We start from the raw sequence: 17,886 nt of genomic DNA, 5'->3' as shown, positions 1-17,886 counted from the left end.
GCACCTGGTATTCCCAGGCGGTCTCCCATCCAAGTACTAACCAGGCCCGACCCTGCTTAGCTTCCGAGATCGGACGAGATTGGGCGTGTTCAGGGTGGTATGGCCATGAGCGACAGTCAACCGCAGCCGGTAGGCCTTAATGGGCCAGCAGAGGCCCTTGCTATCGTGTGTGCTTCTGTCACGGCCACTCATAAACGACGATTGCTCCTTCAGTCTGGCAAAATGAAAAAGCTTACAGCACCTGGTATTCCCAGGCGGTCTCCCATCCAAGTACTAACCAGGCCCGACCCTGCTTAGCTTCCGAGATCGGACGAGATCGGGCGTGTTCAGGGTGGTATGGCCGTAAGCAAGTAAGGCAGCAGCCGCTAGGCCTCATATGCCAGTGTCAGGCTAACGCGGAGGGGACTGGCGGGTGTCAGACCGGATGAGAAAAGCATCAGCAGAGGCTGCGGTCGTTCAGGCAGTCAGTTAAGGGGTTATCGCTTCTCGGCCTTTTGGCTAAGATCAAGTGTAGTATCTGTTCTTATCAGTTTAATATCTGATACGTCCCCTATACGGGGACTACATATTAAACGGATTTTTGGACTCGGGAGTTGAAACAGGGGCTTGCTCCGTTCACTCCACGCATCGACCCGGCATTGCAGTGCCGCTGGGAACGGTGCGCCTCCTTCTGCTTTGTCGAAAGAAACTCGCATACACAAGGGCACCTTATCGTTCTGAACGGCGTGCCCGGTGGTTTACGCCCCGCCCCCTAGGCCGTGCCCCCCATTTGTGTTAACCAACGCCCCCAAAGTGGTTGGGGGTTGGGGCGACGGGAGGAGTAGACTAATTCCGGGGTACAGGTGAAAAATCTTCAAAGTGTGGGCTGCTGAAAAAAAAAAAAAACCTGCTTGTGCCGTTTTGCCCGGCTCTCCGCGGGGCCCCGGGGAGCCTTGTCACCCAGCCGGGGTGCCCGCCCACAACCCAGTCAAACTCACAACCCGGCTCTCCAGCCGAACCCGGGTACCCACTATTAAGCCACCCTCCCGGAACCTTTACCAATAGCTGCGGGCGCACCGAGGCCGGGGACCTGGTGGTACGAATCCAGCTTTTTGGCAAAGCATTGTGGCCGTTTTGGGGAGCTCCCCACGCCAAAATGGGGCAACCTAAGGGGACTCCAGTCGGCCAGTTGGAGCCAAAGTAAAGTCTAGGTCTGTGTCCTGCTGCCCAACGGGGCTTTCTTCGCTGTGGGCGCCCCCTGGTGCTTCTCTAAGTTGTCCAATATTTCACATTGACAACAGTCTGCCACAAGGAAAAAAAGAAGGACAAAAAAAGCTTACAGCACCTGGTATTCCCAGGCGGTCTCCCATCCAAGTACTAACCAGGCCCGACCCTGCTTAGCTTCCGAGATCGGACGAGATCGGGCGTGTTCAGGGTGGTATGGCCGTAAGCGACAGTGAACCGCAGCCGGTAGGCCTTAATGGGCCAGCAGAGGCCCTTGCTATCGTGTGTGCTTCTGTCACGGCCACTCATAAACACCGATTGCTCCTTCAGTCTGGCAAAATGAAAAAGCTTACAGCACCTGGTATTCCCAGGCGGTCTCCCATCCAAGTACTAACCAGGCCCGACCCTGCTTAGCTTCCGAGATCGGACGAGATTGGGCGTGTTCAGGGTGGTATGGCCATGAGCGACAGTCAACCGCAGCCGGTAGGCCTTAATGGGCCAGCAGAGGCCCTTGCTATCGTGTGTGCTTCTGTCACGGCCACTCATAAACGACGATTGCTCCTTCAGTCTGGCAAAATGAAAAAGCTTACAGCACCTGGTATTCCCAGGCGGTCTCCCATCCAAGTACTAACCAGGCCCGACCCTGCTTAGCTTCCGAGATCGGACGAGATCGGGCGTGTTCAGGGTGGTATGGCCGTAAGCAAGTAAGGCAGCAGCCGCTAGGCCTCATATGCCAGTGTCAGGCTAACGCGGAGGGGACTGGCGGGTGTCAGACCGGATGAGAAAAGCATCAGCAGAGGCTGCGGTCGTTCAGGCAGTCAGTTGAGGGGTTATCGCTTCTCGGCCTTTTGGCTAAGATCAAGTGTAGTATCTGTTCTTATCAGTTTAATATCTGATACGTCCCCTATACGGGGACTACATATTAAACGGATTTTTGGACTCGGGAGTTGAAACAGGGGCTTGCTCCGTTCACTCCACGCATCGACCCGGCATTGCAGTGCCGCTGGGAACGGTGCGCCTCCTTCTGCTTTGTCGAAAGAAACTCGCATACACAAGGGCACCTTATCGTTCTGAACGGCGTGCCCGGTGGTTTACGCCCCGCCCCCTAGGCCGTGCCCCCCATTTGTGTTAACCAACGCCCCCAAAGTGGTTGGGGGTTGGGGCGACGGGAGGAGTAGACTAATTCCGGGGTACAGGTGAAAAATCTTCAAAGTGTGGGCTGCTGAAAAAAAAAAAAAACCTGCATGTGCCGTTTTGCCCGGCTCTCCGCGGGGCCCCGGGGAGCCTTGTCACCCAGCCGGGGTGCCCGCCCACAACCCAGTCAAACTCACAACCCGGCTCTCCAGCCGAACCCGGGTACCCACTATTAAGCCACCCTCCCGGAACCTTTACCAATAGCTGCGGGCGCACCGAGGCCGGGGACCTGGTGGTACGAATCCAGCTTTTTGGCAAAGCATTGTGGCCGTTTTGGGGAGCTCCCCACGCCAAAATGGGGCAACCTAAGGGGACTCCAGTCGGCCAGTTGGAGCCAAAGTAAAGTCTAGGTCTGTGTCCTGCTGCCCAACGGGGCTTTCTTCGCTGTGGGCGCCCCCTGGTGCTTCTCTAAGTTGTCCAATATTTCACATTGACAACAGTCTGCCACAAGGAAAAAAAGAAGGACAAAAAAAGCTTACAGCACCTGGTATTCCCAGGCGGTCTCCCATCCAAGTACTAACCAGGCCCGACCCTGCTTAGCTTCCGAGATCGGACGAGATCGGGCGTGTTCAGGGTGGTATGGCCGTAAGCGACAGTGAACCGCAGCCGGTAGGCCTTAATGGGGCAGCAGAGGCCCTTGCTATCGTGTGTGCTTCTGTCACGGCCACTCATAAACACCGATTGCTCCTTCAGTCTGGCAAAATGAAAAAGCTTACAGCACCTGGTATTCCCAGGCGGTCTCCCATCCAAGTACTAACCAGGCCCGACCCTGCTTAGCTTCCGAGATCGGACGAGATTGGGCGTGTTCAGGGTGGTATGGCCATGAGCGACAGTCAACCGCAGCCGGTAGGCCTTAATGGGCCAGCAGAGGCCCTTGCTATCGTGTGTGCTTCTGTCACGGCCACTCATAAACGACGATTGCTCCTTCAGTCTGGCAAAATGAAAAAGCTTACAGCACCTGGTATTCCCAGGCGGTCTCCCATCCAAGTACTAACCAGGCCCGACCCTGCTTAGCTTCCGAGATCGGACGAGATCGGGCGTGTTCAGGGTGGTATGGCCGTAAGCAAGTAAGGCAGCAGCCGCTAGGCCTCATATGCCAGTGTCAGGCTAACGCGGAGGGGACTGGCGGGTGTCAGACCGGATGAGAAAAGCATCAGCAGAGGCTGCGGTCGTTCAGGCAGTCAGTTAAGGGGTTATCGCTTCTCGGCCTTTTGGCTAAGATCAAGTGTAGTATCTGTTCTTATCAGTTTAATATCTGATACGTCCCCTATACGGGGACTACATATTAAACGGATTTTTGGACTCGGGAGTTGAAACAGGGGCTTGCTCCGTTCACTCCACGCATCGACCCGGCATTGCAGTGCCGCTGGGAACGGTGCGCCTCCTTCTGCTTTGTCGAAAGAAACTCGCATACACAAGGGCACCTTATCGTTCTGAACGGCGTGCCCGGTGGTTTACGCCCCGCCCCCTAGGCCGTGCCCCCCATTTGTGTTAACCAACGCCCCCAAAGTGGTTGGGGGTTGGGGCGACGGGAGGAGTAGACTAATTCCGGGGTACAGGTGAAAAATCTTCAAAGTGTGGGCTGCTGAAAAAAAAAAAAAACCTGCTTGTGCCGTTTTGCCCGGCTCTCCGCGGGGCCCCGGGGAGCCTTGTCACCCAGCCGGGGTGCCCGCCCACAACCCAGTCAAACTCACAACCCGGCTCTCCAGCCGAACCCGGGTACCCACTATTAAGCCACCCTCCCGGAACCTTTACCAATAGCTGCGGGCGCACCGAGGCCGGGGACCTGGTGGTACGAATCCAGCTTTTTGGCAAAGCATTGTGGCCGTTTTGGGGAGCTCCCCACGCCAAAATGGGGCAACCTAAGGGGACTCCAGTCGGCCAGTTGGAGCCAAAGTAAAGTCTAGGTCTGTGTCCTGCTGCCCAACGGGGCTTTCTTCGCTGTGGGCGCCCCCTGGTGCTTCTCTAAGTTGTCCAATATTTCACATTGACAACAGTCTGCCACAAGGAAAAAAAGAAGGACAAAAAAAGCTTACAGCACCTGGTATTCCCAGGCGGTCTCCCATCCAAGTACTAACCAGGCCCGACCCTGCTTAGCTTCCGAGATCGGACGAGATCGGGCGTGTTCAGGGTGGTATGGCCGTAAGCGACAGTGAACCGCAGCCGGTAGGCCTTAATGGGCCAGCAGAGGCCCTTGCTATCGTGTGTGCTTCTGTCACGGCCACTCATAAACACCGATTGCTCCTTCAGTCTGGCAAAATGAAAAAGCTTACAGCACCTGGTATTCCCAGGCGGTCTCCCATCCAAGTACTAACCAGGCCCGACCCTGCTTAGCTTCCGAGATCGGACGAGATTGGGCGTGTTCAGGGTGGTATGGCCATGAGCGACAGTCAACCGCAGCCGGTAGGCCTTAATGGGCCAGCAGAGGCCCTTGCTATCGTGTGTGCTTCTGTCACGGCCACTCATAAACGACGATTGCTCCTTCAGTCTGGCAAAATGAAAAAGCTTACAGCACCTGGTATTCCCAGGCGGTCTCCCATCCAAGTACTAACCAGGCCCGACCCTGCTTAGCTTCCGAGATCGGACGAGATCGGGCGTGTTCAGGGTGGTATGGCCGTAAGCAAGTAAGGCAGCAGCCGCTAGGCCTCATATGCCAGTGTCAGGCTAACGCGGAGGGGACTGGCGGGTGTCAGACCGGATGAGAAAAGCATCAGCAGAGGCTGCGGTCGTTCAGGCAGTCAGTTGAGGGGTTATCGCTTCTCGGCCTTTTGGCTAAGATCAAGTGTAGTATCTGTTCTTATCAGTTTAATATCTGATACGTCCCCTATACGGGGACTACATATTAAACGGATTTTTGGACTCGGGAGTTGAAACAGGGGCTTGCTCCGTTCACTCCACGCATCGACCCGGCATTGCAGTGCCGCTGGGAACGGTGCGCCTCCTTCTGCTTTGTCGAAAGAAACTCGCATACACAAGGGCACCTTATCGTTCTGAACGGCGTGCCCGGTGGTTTACGCCCCGCCCCCTAGGCCGTGCCCCCCATTTGTGTTAACCAACGCCCCCAAAGTGGTTGGGGGTTGGGGCGACGGGAGGAGTAGACTAATTCCGGGGTACAGGTGAAAAATCTTCAAAGTGTGGGCTGCTGAAAAAAAAAAAAAACCTGCATGTGCCGTTTTGCCCGGCTCTCCGCGGGGCCCCGGGGAGCCTTGTCACCCAGCCGGGGTGCCCGCCCACAACCCAGTCAAACTCACAACCCGGCTCTCCAGCCGAACCCGGGTACCCACTATTAAGCCACCCTCCCGGAACCTTTACCAATAGCTGCGGGCGCACCGAGGCCGGGGACCTGGTGGTACGAATCCAGCTTTTTGGCAAAGCATTGTGGCCGTTTTGGGGAGCTCCCCACGCCAAAATGGGGCAACCTAAGGGGACTCCAGTCGGCCAGTTGGAGCCAAAGTAAAGTCTAGGTCTGTGTCCTGCTGCCCAACGGGGCTTTCTTCGCTGTGGGCGCCCCCTGGTGCTTCTCTAAGTTGTCCAATATTTCACATTGACAACAGTCTGCCACAAGGAAAAAAAGAAGGACAAAAAAAGCTTACAGCACCTGGTATTCCCAGGCGGTCTCCCATCCAAGTACTAACCAGGCCCGACCCTGCTTAGCTTCCGAGATCGGACGAGATCGGGCGTGTTCAGGGTGGTATGGCCGTAAGCGACAGTGAACCGCAGCCGGTAGACCTTAATGGGCCAGCAGAGGCCCTTGCTATCGTGTGTGCTTCTGTCACGGCCACTCATAAACACCGATTGCTCCTTCAGTCTGGCAAAATGAAAAAGCTTACAGCACCTGGTATTCCCAGGCGGTCTCCCATCCAAGTACTAACCAGGCCCGACCCTGCTTAGCTTCCGAGATCGGACGAGATTGGGCGTGTTCAGGGTGGTATGGCCATGAGCGACAGTCAACCGCAGCCGGTAGGCCTTAATGGGCCAGCAGAGGCCCTTGCTATCGTGTGTGCTTCTGTCACGGCCACTCATAAACGACGATTGCTCCTTCAGTCTGGCAAAATGAAAAAGCTTACAGCACCTGGTATTCCCAGGCGGTCTCCCATCCAAGTACTAACCAGGCCCGACCCTGCTTAGCTTCCGAGATCGGACGAGATCGGGCGTGTTCAGGGTGGTATGGCCGTAAGCAAGTAAGGCAGCAGCCGCCAGGCCTCATATGCCAGTGTCAGGCTAACGCGGAGGGGACTGGCGGGTGTCAGACCGGATGAGAAAAGCATCAGCAGAGGCTGCGGTCGTTCAGGCAGTCAGTTAAGGGGTTATCGCTTCTCGGCCTTTTGGCTAAGATCAAGTGTAGTATCTGTTCTTATCAGTTTAATATCTGATACGTCCCCTATACGGGGACTACATATTAAACGGATTTTTGGACTCGGGAGTTGAAACAGGGGCTTGCTCCGTTCACTCCACGCATCGACCCGGCATTGCAGTGCCGCTGGGAACGGTGCGCCTCCTTCTGCTTTGTCGAAAGAAACTCGCATACACAAGGGCACCTTATCGTTCTGAACGGCGTGCCCGGTGGTTTACGCCCCGCCCCCTAGGCCGTGCCCCCCATTTGTGTTAACCAACGCCCCCAAAGTGGTTGGGGGTTGGGGCGACGGGAGGAGTAGACTAATTCCGGGGTACAGGTGAAAAATCTTCAAAGTGTGGGCTGCTGAAAAAAAAAAAAAACCTGCATGTGCCGTTTTGCCCGGCTCTCCGCGGGGCCCCGGGGAGCCTTGTCACCCAGCCGGGGTGCCCGCCCACAACCCAGTCAAACTCACAACCCGGCTCTCCAGCCGAACCCGGGTACCCACTATTAAGCCACCCTCCCGGAACCTTTACCAATAGCTGCGGGCGCACCGAGGCCGGGGACCTGGTGGTACGAATCCAGCTTTTTGGCAAAGCATTGTGGCCGTTTTGGGGAGCTCCCCACGCCAAAATGGGGCAACCTAAGGGGACTCCAGTCGGCCAGTTGGAGCCAAAGTAAAGTCTAGGTCTGTGTCCTGCTGCCCAACGGGGCTTTCTTCGCTGTGGGCGCCCCCTGGTGCTTCTCTAAGTTGTCCAATATTTCACATTGACAACAGTCTGCCACAAGGAAAAAAAGAAGGACAAAAAAAGCTTACAGCACCTGGTATTCCCAGGCGGTCTCCCATCCAAGTACTAACCAGGCCCGACCCTGCTTAGCTTCCGAGATCGGACGAGATCGGGCGTGTTCAGGGTGGTATGGCCGTAAGCGACAGTGAACCGCAGCCGGTAGGCCTTAATGGGGCAGCAGAGGCCCTTGCTATCGTGTGTGCTTCTGTCACGGCCACTCATAAACACCGATTGCTCCTTCAGTCTGGCAAAATGAAAAAGCTTACAGCACCTGGTATTCCCAGGCGGTCTCCCATCCAAGTACTAACCAGGCCCGACCCTGCTTAGCTTCCGAGATCGGACGAGATTGGGCGTGTTCAGGGTGGTATGGCCATGAGCGACAGTCAACCGCAGCCGGTAGGCCTTAATGGGCCAGCAGAGGCCCTTGCTATCGTGTGTGCTTCTGTCACGGCCACTCATAAACGACGATTGCTCCTTCAGTCTGGCAAAATGAAAAAGCTTACAGCACCTGGTATTCCCAGGCGGTCTCCCATCCAAGTACTAACCAGGCCCGACCCTGCTTAGCTTCCGAGATCGGACGAGATCGGGCGTGTTCAGGGTGGTATGGCCGTAAGCAAGTAAGGCAGCAGCCGCTAGGCCTCATATGCCAGTGTCAGGCTAACGCGGAGGGGACTGGCGGGTGTCAGACCGGATGAGAAAAGCATCAGCAGAGGCTGCGGTCGTTCAGGCAGTCAGTTAAGGGGTTATCGCTTCTCGGCCTTTTGGCTAAGATCAAGTGTAGTATCTGTTCTTATCAGTTTAATATCTGATACGTCCCCTATACGGGGACTACATATTAAACGGATTTTTGGACTCGGGAGTTGAAACAGGGGCTTGCTCCGTTCACTCCACGCATCGACCCGGCATTGCAGTGCCGCTGGGAACGGTGCGCCTCCTTCTGCTTTGTCGAAAGAAACTCGCATACACAAGGGCACCTTATCGTTCTGAACGGCGTGCCCGGTGGTTTACGCCCCGCCCCCTAGGCCGTGCCCCCCATTTGTGTTAACCAACGCCCCCAAAGTGGTTGGGGGTTGGGGCGACGGGAGGAGTAGACTAATTCCGGGGTACAGGTGAAAAATCTTCAAAGTGTGGGCTGCTGAAAAAAAAAAAAAACCTGCTTGTGCCGTTTTGCCCGGCTCTCCGCGGGGCCCCGGGGAGCCTTGTCACCCAGCCGGGGTGCCCGCCCACAACCCAGTCAAACTCACAACCCGGCTCTCCAGCCGAACCCGGGTACCCACTATTAAGCCACCCTCCCGGAACCTTTACCAATAGCTGCGGGCGCACCGAGGCCGGGGACCTGGTGGTACGAATCCAGCTTTTTGGCAAAGCATTGTGGCCGTTTTGGGGAGCTCCCCACGCCAAAATGGGGCAACCTAAGGGGACTCCAGTCGGCCAGTTGGAGCCAAAGTAAAGTCTAGGTCTGTGTCCTGCTGCCCAACGGGGCTTTCTTCGCTGTGGGCGCCCCCTGGTGCTTCTCTAAGTTGTCCAATATTTCACATTGACAACAGTCTGCCACAAGGAAAAAAAGAAGGACAAAAAAAGCTTACAGCACCTGGTATTCCCAGGCGGTCTCCCATCCAAGTACTAACCAGGCCCGACCCTGCTTAGCTTCCGAGATCGGACGAGATCGGGCGTGTTCAGGGTGGTATGGCCGTAAGCGACAGTGAACCGCAGCCGGTAGACCTTAATGGGCCAGCAGAGGCCCTTGCTATCGTGTGTGCTTCTGTCACGGCCACTCATAAACACCGATTGCTCCTTCAGTCTGGCAAAATGAAAAAGCTTACAGCACCTGGTATTCCCAGGCGGTCTCCCATCCAAGTACTAACCAGGCCCGACCCTGCTTAGCTTCCGAGATCGGACGAGATTGGGCGTGTTCAGGGTGGTATGGCCATGAGCGACAGTCAACCGCAGCCGGTAGGCCTTAATGGGCCAGCAGAGGCCCTTGCTATCGTGTGTGCTTCTGTCACGGCCACTCATAAACGACGATTGCTCCTTCAGTCTGGCAAAATGAAAAAGCTTACAGCACCTGGTATTCCCAGGCGGTCTCCCATCCAAGTACTAACCAGGCCCGACCCTGCTTAGCTTCCGAGATCGGACGAGATCGGGCGTGTTCAGGGTGGTATGGCCGTAAGCAAGTAAGGCAGCAGCCGCTAGGCCTCATATGCCAGTGTCAGGCTAACGCGGAGGGGACTGGCGGGTGTCAGACCGGATGAGAAAAGCATCAGCAGAGGCTGCGGTCGTTCAGGCAGTCAGTTAAGGGGTTATCGCTTCTCGGCCTTTTGGCTAAGATCAAGTGTAGTATCTGTTCTTATCAGTTTAATATCTGATACGTCCCCTATACGGGGACTACATATTAAACGGATTTTTGGACTCGGGAGTTGAAACAGGGGCTTGCTCCGTTCACTCCACGCATCGACCCGGCATTGCAGTGCCGCTGGGAACGGTGCGCCTCCTTCTGCTTTGTCGAAAGAAACTCGCATACACAAGGGCACCTTATCGTTCTGAACGGCGTGCCCGGTGGTTTACGCCCCGCCCCCTAGGCCGTGCCCCCCATTTGTGTTAACCAACGCCCCCAAAGTGGTTGGGGGTTGGGGCGACGGGAGGAGTAGACTAATTCCGGGGTACAGGTGAAAAATCTTCAAAGTGTGGGCTGCTGAAAAAAAAAAAAAACCTGCTTGTGCCGTTTTGCCCGGCTCTCCGCGGGGCCCCGGGGAGCCTTGTCACCCAGCCGGGGTGCCCGCCCACAACCCAGTCAAACTCACAACCCGGCTCTCCAGCCGAACCCGGGTACCCACTATTAAGCCACCCTCCCGGAACCTTTACCAATAGCTGCGGGCGCACCGAGGCCGGGGACCTGGTGGTACGAATCCAGCTTTTTGGCAAAGCATTGTGGCCGTTTTGGGGAGCTCCCCACGCCAAAATGGGGCAACCTAAGGGGACTCCAGTCGGCCAGTTGGAGCCAAAGTAAAGTCTAGGTCTGTGTCCTGCTGCCCAACGGGGCTTTCTTCGCTGTGGGCGCCCCCTGGTGCTTCTCTAAGTTGTCCAATATTTCACATTGACAACAGTCTGCCACAAGGAAAAAAAGAAGGACAAAAAAAGCTTACAGCACCTGGTATTCCCAGGCGGTCTCCCATCCAAGTACTAACCAGGCCCGACCCTGCTTAGCTTCCGAGATCGGACGAGATCGGGCGTGTTCAGGGTGGTATGGCCGTAAGCGACAGTGAACCGCAGCCGGTAGGCCTTAATGGGCCAGCAGAGGCCCTTGCTATCGTGTGTGCTTCTGTCACGGCCACTCATAAACACCGATTGCTCCTTCAGTCTGGCAAAATGAAAAAGCTTACAGCACCTGGTATTCCCAGGCGGTCTCCCATCCAAGTACTAACCAGGCCCGACCCTGCTTAGCTTCCGAGATCGGACGAGATTGGGCGTGTTCAGGGTGGTATGGCCATGAGCGACAGTCAACCGCAGCCGGTAGGCCTTAATGGGCCAGCAGAGGCCCTTGCTATCGTGTGTGCTTCTGTCACGGCCACTCATAAACGACGATTGCTCCTTCAGTCTGGCAAAATGAAAAAGCTTACAGCACCTGGTATTCCCAGGCGGTCTCCCATCCAAGTACTAACCAGGCCCGACCCTGCTTAGCTTCCGAGATCGGACGAGATCGGGCGTGTTCAGGGTGGTATGGCCGTAAGCGACAGTGAACCGCAGCCGGTAGGCATTAATGGGCCAGCAGAGGCCCTTGCTATCGTGTGTGCTTCTGTCACGGCCACTCATAAACACCGATTGCTCCTTCAGTCTGGCAAAATGAAAAAGCTTACAGCACCTGGTATTCCCAGGCGGTCTCCCATCCAAGTACTAACCAGGCCCGACCCTGCTTAGCTTCCGAGATCGGACGAGATTGGGCGTGTTCAGGGTGGTATGGCCATGAGCGACAGTCAACCGCAGCCGGTAGGCCTTAATGGGCCAGCAGAGGCCCTTGCTATCGTGTGTGCTTCTGTCATGGCCACTCATAAACGACGATTGCTCCTTCAGTCTGGCAAAATGAAAAAGCTTACAGCACCTGGTATTCCCAGGCGGTCTCCCATCCAAGTACTAACCAGGCCCGACCCTGCTTAGCTTCCGAGATCGGACGAGATCGGGCGTGTTCAGGGTGGTATGGCCGTAAGCAAGTAAGGCAGCAGCCGCTAGGCCTCATATGCCAGTGTCAGGCTAACGCGGAGGGGACTGGCGGGTGTCAGACCGGATGAGAAAAGCATCAGCAGAGGCTGCGGTCGTTCAGGCAGTCAGTTGAGGGGTTATCGCTTCTCGGCCTTTTGGCTAAGATCAAGTGTAGTATCTGTTCTTATCAGTTTAATATCTGATACGTCCCCTATACGGGGACTACATATTAAACGGATTTTTGGACTCCGGAGTTGAAACAGGGGCTTGCTCCGTTCACTCCACGCATCGACCCGGCATTGCAGTGCCGCTGGGAACGGTGCGCCTCCTTCTGCTTTGTCGAAAGAAACTCGCATACACAAGGGCACCTTATCGTTCTGAACGGCGTGCCCGGTGGTTTACGCCCCGCCCCCTAGGCCGTGCCCCCCATTTGTGTTAACCAACGCCCCCAAAGTGGTTGGGGGTTGGGGCGACGGGAGGAGTAGACTAATTCCGGGGTACAGGTGAAAAATCTTCAAAGTGTGGGCTGCTGAAAAAAAAAAAAAACCTGCATGTGCCGTTTTGCCCGGCTCTCCGCGGGGCCCCGGGGAGCCTTGTCACCCAGCCGGGGTGCCCGCCCACAACCCAGTCAAACTCACAACCCGGCTCTCCAGCCGAACCCGGGTACCCACTATTAAGCCACCCTCCCGGAACCTTTACCAATAGCTGCGGGCGCACCGAGGCCGGGGACCTGGTGGTACGAATCCAGCTTTTTGGCAAAGCATTGTGGCCGTTTTGGGGAGCTCCCCACGCCAAAATGGGGCAACCTAAGGGGACTCCAGTCGGCCAGTTGGAGCCAAAGTAAAGTCTAGGTCTGTGTCCTGCTGCCCAACGGGGCTTTCTTCGCTGTGGGCGCCCCCTGGTGCTTCTCTAAGTTGTCCAATATTTCACATTGACAACAGTCTGCCACAAGGAAAAAAAGAAGGACAAAAAAAGCTTACAGCACCTGGTATTCCCAGGCGGTCTCCCATCCAAGTACTAACCAGGCCCGACCCTGCTTAGCTTCCGAGATCGGACGAGATCGGGCGTGTTCAGGGTGGTATGGCCGTAAGCGACAGTGAACCGCAGCCGGTAGGCCTTAATGGGCCAGCAGAGGCCCTTGCTATCGTGTGTGCTTCTGTCACGGCCACTCATAAACACCGATTGCTCCTTCAGTCTGGCAAAATGAAAAAGCTTACAGCACCTGGTATTCCCAGGCGGTCTCCCATCCAAGTACTAACCAGGCCCGACCCTGCTTAGCTTCCGAGATCGGACGAGATTGGGCGTGTTCAGGGTGGTATGGCCATGAGCGACAGTCAACCGCAGCCGGTAGGCCTTAATGGGCCAGCAGAGGCCCTTGCTATCGTGTGTGCTTCTGTCACGGCCACTCATAAACGACGATTGCTCCTTCAGTCTGGCAAAATGAAAAAGCTTACAGCACCTGGTATTCCCAGGCGGTCTCCCATCCAAGTACTAACCAGGCCCGACCCTGCTTAGCTTCCGAGATCGGACGAGATCGGGCGTGTTCAGGGTGGTATGGCCGTAAGCAAGTAAGGCAGCAGCCGCTAGGCCTCATATGCCAGTGTCAGGCTAACGCGGAGGGGACTGGCGGGTGTCAGACCGGATGAGAAAAGCATCAGCAGAGGCTGCGGTCGTTCAGGCAGTCAGTTAAGGGGTTATCGCTTCTCGGCCTTTTGGCTAAGATCAAGTGTAGTATCTGTTCTTATCAGTTTAATATCTGATACGTCCCCTATACGGGGACTACATATTAAACGGATTTTTGGACTCGGGAGTTGAAACAGGGGCTTGCTCCGTTCACTCCACGCATCGACCCGGCATTGCAGTGCCGCTGGGAACGGTGCGCCTCCTTCTGCTTTGTCGAAAGAAACTCGCATACACAAGGGCACCTTATCGTTCTGAACGGCGTGCCCGGTGGTTTACGCCCCGCCCCCTAGGCCGTGCCCCCCATTTGTGTTAACCAACGCCCCCAAAGTGGTTGGGGGTTGGGGCGACGGGAGGAGTAGACTAATTCCGGGGTACAGGTGAAAAATCTTCAAAGTGTGGGCTGCTGAAAAAAAAAAAAAACCTGCTTGTGCCGTTTTGCCCGGCTCTCCGCGGGGCCCCGGGGAGCCTTGTCACCCAGCCGGGGTGCCCGCCCACAACCCAGTCAAACTCACAACCCGGCTCTCCAGCCGAACCCGGGTACCCACTATTAAGCCACCCTCCCGGAACCTTTACCAATAGCTGCGGGCGCACCGAGGCCGGGGACCTGGTGGTACGAATCCAGCTTTTTGGCAAAGCATTGTGGCCGTTTTGGGGAGCTCCCCACGCCAAAATGGGGCAACCTAAGGGGACTCCAGTCGGCCAGTTGGAGCCAAAGTAAAGTCTAGGTCTGTGTCCTGCTGCCCAACGGGGCTTTCTTCGCTGTGGGCGCCCCCTGGTGCTTCTCTAAGTTGTCCAATATTTCACATTGACAACAGTCTGCCACAAGGAAAAAAAGAAGGACAAAAAAAGCTTACAGCACCTGGTATTCCCAGGCGGTCTCCCATCCAAGTACTAACCAGGCCCGACCCTGCTTAGCTTCCGAGATCGGACGAGATCGGGCGTGTTCAGGGTGGTATGGCCGTAAGCGACAGTGAACCGCAGCCGGTAGGCCTTAATGGGCCAGCAGAGGCCCTTGCTATCGTGTGTGCTTCTGTCACGGCCACTCATAAACACCGATTGCTCCTTCAGTCTGGCAAAATGAAAAAGCTTACAGCACCTGGTATTCCCAGGCGGTCTCCCATCCAAGTACTAACCAGGCCCGACCCTGCTTAGCTTCCGAGATCGGACGAGATTGGGCGTGTTCAGGGTGGTATGGCCATGAGCGACAGTCAACCGCAGCCGGTAGGCCTTAATGGGCCAGCAGAGGCCCTTGCTATCGTGTGTGCTTCTGTCACGGCCACTCATAAACGACGATTGCTCCTTCAGTCTGGCAAAATGAAAAAGCTTACAGCACCTGGTATTCCCAGGCGGTCTCCCATCCAAGTACTAACCAGGCCCGACCCTGCTTAGCTTCCGAGATCGGACGAGATCGGGCGTGTTCAGGGTGGTATGGCCGTAAGCAAGTAAGGCAGCAGCCGCTAGGCCTCATATGCCAGTGTCAGGCTAACGCGGAGGGGACTGGCGGGTGTCAGACCGGATGAGAAAAGCATCAGCAGAGGCTGCGGTCGTTCAGGCAGTCAGTTAAGGGGTTATCGCTTCTCGGCCTTTTGGCTAAGATCAAGTGTAGTATCTGTTCTTATCAGTTTAATATCTGATACGTCCCCTATACGGGGACTACATATTAAACGGATTTTTGGACTCGGGAGTTGAAACAGGGGCTTGCTCCGTTCACTCCACGCATCGACCCGGCATTGCAGTGCCGCTGGGAACGGTGCGCCTCCTTCTGCTTTGTCGAAAGAAACTCGCATACACAAGGGCACCTTATCGTTCTGAACGGCGTGCCCGGTGGTTTACGCCCCGCCCCCTAGGCCGTGCCCCCCATTTGTGTTAACCAACGCCCCCAAAGTGGTTGGGGGTTGGGGCGACGGGAGGAGTAGACTAATTCCGGGGTACAGGTGAAAAATCTTCAAAGTGTGGGCTGCTGAAAAAAAAAAAAAACCTGCTTGTGCCGTTTTGCCCGGCTCTCCGCGGGGCCCCGGGGAGCCTTGTCACCCAGCCGGGGTGCCCGCCCACAACCCAGTCAAACTCACAACCCGGCTCTCCAGCCGAACCCGGGTACCCACTATTAAGCCACCCTCCCGGAACCTTTACCAATAGCTGCGGGCGCACCGAGGCCGGGGACCTGGTGGTACGAATCCAGCTTTTTGGCAAAGCATTGTGGCCGTTTTGGGGAGCTCCCCACGCCAAAATGGGGCAACCTAAGGGGACTCCAGTCGGCCAGTTGGAGCCAAAGTAAAGTCTAGGTCTGTGTCCTGCTGCCCAACGGGGCTTTCTTCGCTGTGGGCGCCCCCTGGTGCTTCTCTAAGTTGTCCAATATTTCACATTGACAACAGTCTGCCACAAGGAAAAAAAGAAGGACAAAAAAAGCTTACAGCACCTGGTATTCCCAGGCGGTCTCCCATCCAAGTACTAACCAGGCCCGACCCTGCTTAGCTTCCGAGATCGGACGAGATCGGGCGTGTTCAGGGTGGTATGGCCGTAAGCGACAGTGAACCGCAGCCGGTAGGCCTTAATGGGCCAGCAGAGGCCCTTGCTATCGTGTGTGCTTCTGTCACGGCCACTCATAAACACCGATTGCTCCTTCAGTCTGGCAAAATGAAAAAGCTTACAGCACCTGGTATTCCCAGGCGGTCTCCCATCCAAGTACTAACCAGGCCCGATCCTGCTTAGCTTCCGAGATCGGACGAGATTGGGCGTGTTCAGGGTGGTATGGCCATGAGCGACAGTCAACCGCAGCCGGTAGGCCTTAATGGGCCAGCAGAGGCCCTTGCTATCGTGTGTGCTTCTGTCACGGCCACTCATAAACGACGATTGCTCCTTCAGTCTGGCAAAATGAAAAAGCTTACAGCACCTGGTATTCCCAGGCGGTCTCCCATCCAAGTACTAACCAGGCCCGACCCTGCTTAGCTTCCGAGATCGGACGAGATCGGGCGTGTTCAGGGTGGTATGGCCGTAAGCGACAGTGAACCGCAGCCGGTAGGCATTAATGGGCCAGCAGAGGCCCTTGCTATCGTGTGTGCTTCTGTCACGGCCACTCATAAACACCGATTGCTCCTTCAGTCTGGCAAAATGAAAAAGCTTACAGCACCTGGTATTCCCAGGCGGTCTCCCATCCAAGTACTAACCAGGCCCGACCCTGCTTAGCTTCCGAGATCGGACGAGATTGGGCGTGTTCAGGGTGGTATGGCCATGAGCGACAGTCAACCGCAGCCGGTAGGCCTTAATGGGCCAGCAGAGGCCCTTGCTATCGTGTGTGCTTCTGTCACGGCCACTCATAAACGACGATTGCTCCTTCAGTCTGGCAAAATGAAAAAGCTTACAGCACCTGGTATTCCCAGGCGGTCTCCCATCCAAGTACTAACCAGGCCCGACCCTGCTTAGCTTCCGAGATCGGACGAGATCGGGCGTGTTCAGGGTGGTATGGCCGTAAGCAAGTAAGGCAGCAGCCGCTAGGCCTCATATGCCAGTGTCAGGCTAACGCGGAGGGGACTGGCGGGTGTCAGACCGGATGAGAAAAGCATCAGCAGAGGCTGCGGTCGTTCAGGCAGTCAGTTGAGGGGTTATCGCTTCTCGGCCTTTTGGCTAAGATCAAGTGTAGTATCTGTTCTTATCAGTTTAATATCTGATACGTCCCCTATACGGGGACTACATATTAAACGGATTTTTGGACTCCGGAGTTGAAACAGGGGCTTGCTCCGTTCACTCCACGCATCGACCCGGCATTGCAGTGCCGCTGGGAACGGTGCGCCTCCTTCTGCTTTGTCGAAAGAAACTCGCATACACAAGGGCACCTTATCGTTCTGAACGGCGTGCCCGGTGGTTTACGCCCCGCCCCCTAGGCCGTGCCCCCCATTTGTGTTAACCAACGCCCCCAAAGTGGTTGGGGGTTGGGGCGACGGGAGGAGTAGACTAATTCCGGGGTACAGGTGAAAAATCTTCAAAGTGTGGGCTGCTGAAAAAAAAAAAAAACCTGCTTGTGCCGTTTTGCCCGGCTCTCCGCGGGGCCCCGGGGAGCCTTGTCACCCAGCCGGGGTGCCCGCCCACAACCCAGTCAAACTCACAACCCGGCTCTCCAGCCGAACCCGGGTACCCACTATTAAGCCACCCTCCCGGAACCTTTACCAATAGCTGCGGGCGCACCGAGGCCGGGGACCTGGTGGTACGAATCCAGCTTTTTGGCAAAGCATTGTGGCCGTTTTGGGGAGCTCCCCACGCCAAAATGGGGCAACCTAAGGGGACTCCAGTCGGCCAGTTGGAGCCAAAGTAAAGTCTAGGTCTGTGTCCTGCTGCCCAACGGGGCTTTCTTCGCTGTGGGCGCCCCCTGGTGCTTCTCTAAGTTGTCCAATATTTCACATTGACAACAGTCTGCCACAAGGAAAAAAAGAAGGACAAAAAAAGCTTACAGCACCTGGTATTCCCAGGCGGTCTCCCATCCAAGTACTAACCAGGCCC

The sequence above is a fragment of the Nannobrachium achirus genome (assembly GCF_963921795.1).
Source record: "Nannobrachium achirus genome assembly, chromosome: 11".
Lineage (NCBI taxonomy): Eukaryota > Metazoa > Chordata > Actinopteri > Myctophiformes > Myctophidae > Nannobrachium > Nannobrachium achirus.
Note: the sequence above shows the minus strand (reverse complement) of the source record.